The sequence below is a fragment of the Gorilla gorilla genome, chromosome 6 (assembly GCF_029281585.2).
Source record: "Gorilla gorilla gorilla isolate KB3781 chromosome 6, NHGRI_mGorGor1-v2.1_pri, whole genome shotgun sequence".
Taxonomy (NCBI): Eukaryota; Metazoa; Chordata; class Mammalia; order Primates; family Hominidae; genus Gorilla; species Gorilla gorilla.
Genome location: NC_073230.2, coordinates 54,463,026 through 54,471,368, shown reverse-complemented (window position 1 = coordinate 54,471,368; position 8,343 = coordinate 54,463,026). Strand labels below are relative to the sequence as shown.

Below are 8,343 nucleotides of genomic sequence, written 5' to 3'. Positions count from 1 at the left end.
GAGTCTCACGTTTAAGTGCTCAAACGTTCTGCCTCTGGAGACTGTCACAGTTAAAAGTTCTGGGCTGGGAGATGACTGGACAAAGGTTGGCCAGGCCTCAGGATGGGAAATCTGGTGTTTAAGTGGTCTCACTAGGAAGTCCTCGATTCTGGAAGCTGGGTCAGGAAGACACAGGCTCTCACAGGGCCAGCTCCCTGTCTCACACCCACTCTGATTAGGATAATTTTGTTTTAGACCAGTTCCAGTGAATACCAAGTTATTGATTGTTTTCTTTTTAAACTCTATTTTATTATTTCCTAACTTGATCTTTTTAAAAATTTCAAATGTTCAGAAAAATTAAATGTGTGTATTTTTTTCATAATTGAGATTTTATTTGTTGTGTTGAGGATCAGTATACAGACATTTCAATTTGTATGCAATTCTTAACATACACACTGAAAATCTAAAAAGCCATGTATTGTAATTTTTTTAAAGTTATTCCAGTGACTTTCCCGCTTAAAATTCGGAGGCAAATTTTCCTTAAGAGGCTATCATGTACCAGTATCTACACATGTCGATAGACTGTTTCCCATGTCCACCAATTCACAGTTGAATAGCATATACACAGTCTACTCCAAATTTCAACTTTTACAGCACATTCACAAAGTTATTAGGAAAGCAGGACTGTCATGATCGAAGATGTCACAGAGTGCACACAATTTTGATAGGAATGTTCATGATCAGGGAATGGTTTTCTTTAATAAACAATTCTACCAAAAAACAACATGGGATTAGAAGTAATTTTAAATGTTCAAGACATTAAATGCAGGACTGTGACTCCATCTTGCCAGTTAGTATGCTTTGTACTATAGAATAAAAACTAACCCCCCATCTATGGAACGTTAAGCTGAAACCCGAGACTGCCAAAGTCCCCCACAATTCCCTATGTCACAATATTTTTTTGATTGTACCAAAAAACAAACAACCAGTGAATGATTTAACCTGTTTTTAAAAAGCATTTACACTTAAAAAGTGGAATGAGGTGGAATTATCTCCTTTTGAAAAATGTTTCTAGAGCTACTGAAAAACTTGCATTTACAAAACAGTTGATAAAAATACTCATCTGGATAGCACAAAAAGGGAGACAGGGACCTCTGATAAGACATGGTACATGATATTAATCAGACTCGGCTTCTTTCTCTCTGGCTTTATCAAAGGCTGGACTCTTCTCTGTTTTAGTTTCTTCATTTTCTGAAGGTAAATCTTCTTTAATTTCTTGGTCAGCCACTTCAGCCTGTTTTCCCATTGCTCCCGTTTCCCTTTTGTTTGCACTTTTTTTGTCTGAAGATTTATCCTTTCCTGCTATTCACCCCACACACACCCCACCCCCCACCCCCACCACTTCTTGGCTTTGTTTCCACTTTTTCAGGAGCAGGTTTAGCTGACAACCATACCGATCACCTCTTGGGCTCTTCCTTTACTGTCCCTTTGGCTGAACTGATTTTCCTCTTGGTTGTCTTGGTGGTGGGGAGGACACATGCCTGGTGCCTGTGGACCAATGTGTGCTGAGAGCCTTCTTGATGCTGGGCTGCTCAGCTCCTGCCCTAATTATTTAATTAAAGCTCCCCCATCACAGCAGAAGGCCAGTAATCTCTGTGGACATTGAAGATAGGCTGAATGAATCCATCCATTTGAACTGGACCCAGAAGGCTAAGGTCATCCTTGCTGCTTCATCATTTCACGTAAATGAGTGGTAAGCCTACTAGACTGCAAATATCCAATCAATTTACAATTTAAAAAACAAAAACAAAAAACAAAACAACAACAACAACAAAAAAACGGTGTTTGGTAAGAAATAGAAGCTTCCCAGCTTCTCTCTTTCAGCCCCTTGGCTCTTGCATTAATTATTTCTGTGAGGATTATTCCTGTTTTGGAAAGTATCTCTTTGGTCTTGCTTTTTGATGCTTTGAGAGGCTGATAAAATATTTCATCACAAACTGCCCGGGAGGAGCTGATGCGTCTGTGATTTTTCTTAGGTCAATGAGTTACACAGCCTGTTTGACCATGTTTAATACCTAATGCATGCATAGTTTACTCCTGAGCTCAGTGGTTGGAGAGGCAATGAGCAGTGGAGGAAGGTTATCTTCAAAGGTGCTATCTGGGTTTTAGAAAGAACAAAACAATAGACACGTCAAGTAAAGTGATGATGTGAAAATTACTGCAATTATCAAGGATAAATACATTTGAATTGGAACACCCTCAAGGACAGCTCATTCTTGGCTCAGTCTTCCCTCCTGTTTTGAATCTCCATTTGCAACTTTGGTAGCTGTCCATGAAGACAAATGGGCATGAGTCGAGGCAGGGATTTTTCTTATTTTTGTTTTTGTGGAGAGTGAAGGCATCACATTATTATTAATTCATAACTCTGAATCAGTTAAGGGAGGGGATTTTTTTAAAATCACAACTAAACGAGGTCATGCATGACTTTTGTAGGTGCTTATGACAAAGAATAGACACCTGAGCTTTGTATGTGTTTCCAACCAACCGTCTGCTCATTTTGTTCTGTCAAAAGTATCGCTTTTCCCAATCCTGCCTATGATCCTAGAGGCTCCACTACAATTCCTTCTTGATTCTGCTCCAAATCAGAGAATTGGTCCCCCTCTGAACATAGGAGCACCTGGTTTTTGGTGCACATCACTTTTTATGTTGTCAAACTTCTGTTTTGCTGACTCATTCTTCTTCCCTCTCTCTTCCCCTCAGCACCACACGCTGTGATTGGGAGTTTCAACTCATTTTATGTGAGTGGTTTACAGACATTTCCATTAAGGAAGTGGAAGAAAGAGTCCAAGAGAAAGAAAGCACAGAAAGGGAAGGAATGAAAGTGCTAAAAAAAGGGAAGAGAGTCTAGGTGATGTTTGCAGGTTACAGAAGGACAAGGGAGAAAGAATCATCCCTTTAAGATCGTATTACAGGATGTCTGCAAAGTGCCTGCTGTGTAGATTCAGGTCTCAACAAATGGTGGCCATTATTAATTCTATTCTATTGAATGTAGCAAGGTCAAAGATGCGGTTTTGGTCACAGCCAATCCAGAGATCTTCAAAACAGAGTCACCTTGCCCAATGTCTGGTAAAATAATATGTAAATGAGTCAGTTTGTTACTTTTCAAAAAAAGGCTTATGTCCTCTTCCTCCCCAAAAGTGGAATATCTATTGTTGGATCTAGGAAATTTAAAAATGTTTAATTATTAAAAATAATTATTTGATATATTTCTCTATGCTTGTGAATATTTCCTATGTAATTAGATGAGACACCTAGAAGCAGACACACTGATTCTAAAGAACATAACTTTTAAGAAGCTTGACTCGTGCTGCCAGTCTGTTCCTCAGAGATTATAACACCCTGTTCATGATTGACATGAGATTAACTACTCTTTCCTAGTGTACTAAGAAAACAATTGCATTCTTATTTTACATTTTTAAATTTCTACTTAATTCAATTTTTAATGTGTAATTTCCAGCAAAATTAGTGTTTAATTTCCAGTGAACTTCATTTTTCGTTCTAGTGAGTTTCAACTTCTTTACATGTCAAGTAGCCATTTGTATTTATTCTTCTGTGACTTTACTCTGAGGAGGTGTATTAGTCTGTTTTCATGCTGCTGATAAAGACATACTCAAGAGGGGATAATTTATAAAGAAAAAGAGGCTTAATGGACTCACAGTTCCACGTGGCTGGGGCAGCCTCACAATCATGGTGGAAGGGGAAAGGCACGTGTTACATGGCAGCAGGAAAAGAGAGAATGAATGGCAAGTGAAAGAGGTTTCCCCTTATAAAACCATCAGACCTTGTGTGACTTATTCACTACCATGAGAACAGTACGGGGGAAACCATCCCCATGATTCAATTATTTCCCACCAGGTCCCTCCCACAACATGTGGGAATTATGGAAGCTACAATTCAAGATGAGATTTGGGTGGGGACACAGTCAAACCATATCGGGAGGCAGTATTTGTGATCTTATCTATTTTGATCTCTTCATGTATTAAGAATATTAATGTGCTTAATCTATAATATTTGTTGGACTTTTTATCACTGTATGCCATATGCATAGACTTTTGAGTATTTTGATATTTCTCCACTGTTTTTTTTTTTTTCTTTTTGGGACGAAGTTTCACTCTTGTTGCCCAGGCAAGAGTGTAATAATGCGATCTTGGCTCATTGCAAACTCTGCCTCCAGGGTTCAAGTGATTCTCTGGCCTCAGCCTCCCGAGTAGCTGGGATTACAGGCATCTGCCACCACACCCAGCTAATTTTTGTATTTTTAATGGAGATGGGGTTTCATAATGTTGTCCAGGCTGATCTTGAACTCCTGACCTCAGGTGATCCGCCTGCCTTGCCCTCCCAAAGTGCTGGGATTACAGGTGTGAGCCACTGCACTCGGCTTCCACTAATTTGAAATTTGAAAAATTTTCTCTAATCAAAGAGTAGACCTATATGCATCTCTATTTTCTTCTAGAACTTCAATTTTATTTATTATTTTCACCTTTTTTGTTAGCTTATTGTCAGAAATTTTAAATTTATTTACTATTAGTTAACCAAATCTCTCCAAACCATTACTAAATACTTTCTTTTCTCGCCAACTGGTGAATTTTTTTCATCCTACGTGAAGTTCATTTATATCAGGACCCATTGCTTGACTTCGATAGTATAAATATCTCTGTCTATTCTTATCTAGAATTGTCATAGTTATATATTAAAAGAGTGATTTAGTATCTGGTAGAGTACTATTATAATACATTTTTTTAACTGTATACTATATTCTCACCATAAATACTTAAATGATCTTAGTGATTTTTTGATAACCCATGTCCCAAACAATCCCACTGAGCCAGTATTGTGTCCTTATTAGAAATGCTGTTTATTTTCATTTAATGTCTTCATAATTATTGCTGGTATATACCAAAGCTTTTGTTTTCTGTTCTTTTTTTTTAAAGTCTGATCACTATATTCTACTCTTTTAGAACAAATCCAGTAGTATTATTTAAGTATTTTAGGTGTACAATCATGTAATCTTATAATCTACAAATAATGACAGTATTATCTATCCTTTTTAAAAAATCTCTTTTGATAGATTCACTTTGATGCCTTCTTAAATTCAATTGTTAAGTTAAACAATATTGATAATTCTAGAGTGCATACTAATGATAAAAGCCTTTACCTTTATGGTAAACTACCTAATGCTCTTTAATTTGTATTTTACTCTATTTTGTTTTAAATTTTTTTCCAAATTTTTTAAATTTAAAAGTGTGTTAGCTTATTGCTTGCATGTGATATGTGAGAATTTATGTTTATAGTTTTCAGGACATTAGAGACTTCCAGCATTTCCATGGCCATACATTTTTTTTTTTTTAAAGACTTGACTCAAAGGAAATAACACATTTTTAATGTGAGGGTGAAGGAGATGTGAGAGGTCAGAGGTTAGTCTCCACTCAAAGTGATTAGGTCTTGTACTCTAGCCTAAGTAGCATTTTTTACATTTAATTAAATTAATTTATTTCTGTCAGCAGTTGGGGCAGCAGATGGTTCTTTTGATTACAGCAAAGCAAAGGTAGGAAGCAGAAGTCTCACAGACACTCAGAAACTCCAGGAGGGGGACTAGGGGAGTGGTGCTGAAGTGCCAGGGCTGGCGGGTCTCTGAGGACCAGTTGAAGGGAGGTATGTTCCCTCCCAGGAGGCTCATAGGGGCTTAGCATGTCTCTGTTCTCACTGTTTCCAGGGTGGAGGTAAAGGACTGGAGTCCACCCTCATACCCCTGGATGGCCAAATGCCAAAGTCCCTGCTTTTAACCTCAGAGCTGCAGATGGATCTCCACTGTGCACTTGTGGCTGGATTCCAGCCTCCAAGCACGTCTGAGTAACATGAGCCACACACTGAGGCCCTGGCTGGGAAGATGAACAGGAGGCCACACAGGCCTCCAGGGCCAACCATTTCTACTCAGGCCTGGGAGGATGCACAATTCTCCAAACATGAACAGAATGTGAACAGTGACCCAAGCTCAAATCCAGATCTTCAGATTCCAAAGTGACTGGCTGTTCTGTGCTGTGCAGAATGGAAATTATACAGTAATATGCACTCTCTGGAAAATATCAGGAAACGAAGGCCACCTGTGTTGTCATGCAAGCCTGAGAGACAGAACCCAAATATAGGCTGGAGAAATGGAAACAGGCTGCCTGAAGGGGAACATGAGGCTCCGGAGGTCATACTGGGTCAGATGAGCAGCTTTCAGTCATGTCCTCTGCCAAAGCCCCCAAAGCCCGCCACAAACCTGCCTCCTGAGGGCACAACACCAGAGCTGGGGGCACCAGGACACAGCCACCGTGTGGTGTGTTGTCATCAGCACCACATTCTTTGCTGCTGGTGGTCATGGCACAGGCTGCCCATTCTGCAATCCAGCCCCAGAATCCCTTCAGAGCCTGGGGTTGATTTTTCCAATGCCAGCTTTTCAGTGGGAACTGAGCTCTGCTCCCTAAGGAGAGGATTCTCAAACAAGCAAGTGGTTAATATACTGGCATCCGAAAAAGAATGGCAAATGTGCATTGCATCATTATAATCTGAAGTTCAGCTTGTTTATCTAACACTTACTTACTGAGGATCTATTCTGTGCCCAGCATGGTGCAGAGGAATATGATCCACGGGGGAGTGTTAATATCGTGTCAACTTGACCAGGCCGTGGTGCCCACTTGTTTGCTAATACACTAGTCTAGATATTGCTATGACAGCATTTTGTAGATGTGGTTAACATTTACACTCAGTGGACTTTAAGTGAAGGACATTATCCCTGATTCTAGGGGTGAGTATCATGCAATCAGTTAAAGGCCTTAAAAGCGAAAAGTGAAGTCCCCCTATCCGAAAAAAGTCTGTCAAGACTATAACATAGAAACCCTCCTTGGGTCTGGGTCTCCAGCTTCCTGGCCTGCCCTGGAGATTTCAGACTTGTCAGCCCCCACAATCATATGAGCCAGTTCCTTTTTCTCTCTCTCTCTTTTTTTTTTCTTCTTGAGACGGAGTCTTGCCCTGTCGCCAGGCTTGAGTGCAGTGGTGCGATCTCAGCTCACTGCAACCTCCGCCTCTCAGGTTCAAGCGATTCTCCTACCTTAGCCTCCTAAGTAGCTGGGACTACAGGCGTGCACCACCACGCCCGGCTAATTTTTTTTTAGTTTCAGTAGAGATAGGGTTTCACCATGTTAGCCAGGATGGTCTCGATCTTCTGACCTCGTGACCTGCCTGCCTCGACCTCCCAAAGTGCTGGGATTATAGGCGTGAGCCACCGCACCCAGCTCTTCTTTCTCTTTTGTCATATATATTTACGTATATGTGTGTGTATATACATGTATGTATCTCCTACTGGTTTTGCTTCTCTGGGGAACCCAGAATGACCACTGTCTTCCTGGTAGATGCACACAACTGAGAAATGAAACAGATCACTGTCAAAGGGTGCATTATCATAAGTGATATCAAGGGAAGAAAACAGGTTGTTGCCATGGAGACAACAGGAGAATACCTCAAGTTAGATGGTGTAGTCTGGGCTGACTTCTCAGAAGAGGTGAGTTAAGATGCAGACTTGAAAATGCAGAGATGGCTCTTGAATTAAGAGGGCTAGTAGGAACACAACTAAGGGAATGTACAGAGACACTGAGAGCGTCTCAGCCCCCCACAGTCTGGAGGGCATTGAAGAGTGGAAGAGGAAGGACACAGATGTTTATGGGAGCCTGCTAAGTACCTAGATCTGGGGTAAGCCCTGTACATAGAGTATGGTTTTTCAAATTTCATCCTTGCCACTTCAGATGGGGATGGTTTTATAGTCTCATCTTACACATAGAGAAACTTGCCCAAAATGTTATAGCCAGTAACTGGCCCAGCTTTTATTCTAACTCAGTTTTCTTTAATTCCAAGACTCTTTTCCCATTGTTTTGTCCAAAGGATGGAGACAATTTAAGATGTTTCTCACTTTTGAAACAGCTGCATACTTCGCTTACAGTTGAATTGCAACCCATAGATCAGTGATGCTGTGAAAGCATATTTTCTCTGCTGCTTCAAATTTCTTGGATATCTGAATACAGAATCATTTTCTGCACAAGCCAAGCGAACATTCATCTTTACATTAGTATGAGTCTGCTGCTGAGAGACGGGAAAGAGGCAAACATAGAGGCTTGAGGCAGCTCCACACCAGTGAACATGGGCTGCATATACCAGCCCTGAGGTCACACACTTTCTGCACCTATCTCTATTGTGTGCAGTCTCTGCAGCAACCTCCTAATCTGCCTCCTCACCTCTACTCTTTCCAGCTCACTTCTCTGCTGTTGTTGG

At 40.5% G+C, this 8,343-nt stretch overlaps 1 pseudogene; it reads right to left on the bottom strand.

Annotated features, from left to right (window-relative positions):
* Positions 1-798: 798 nt before the first annotated feature.
* Positions 799-8,130, bottom strand: LOC115935350 (uncharacterized; annotated as a pseudogene).
* Between the last annotated feature and the right edge of the window lie 213 nt (positions 8,131-8,343).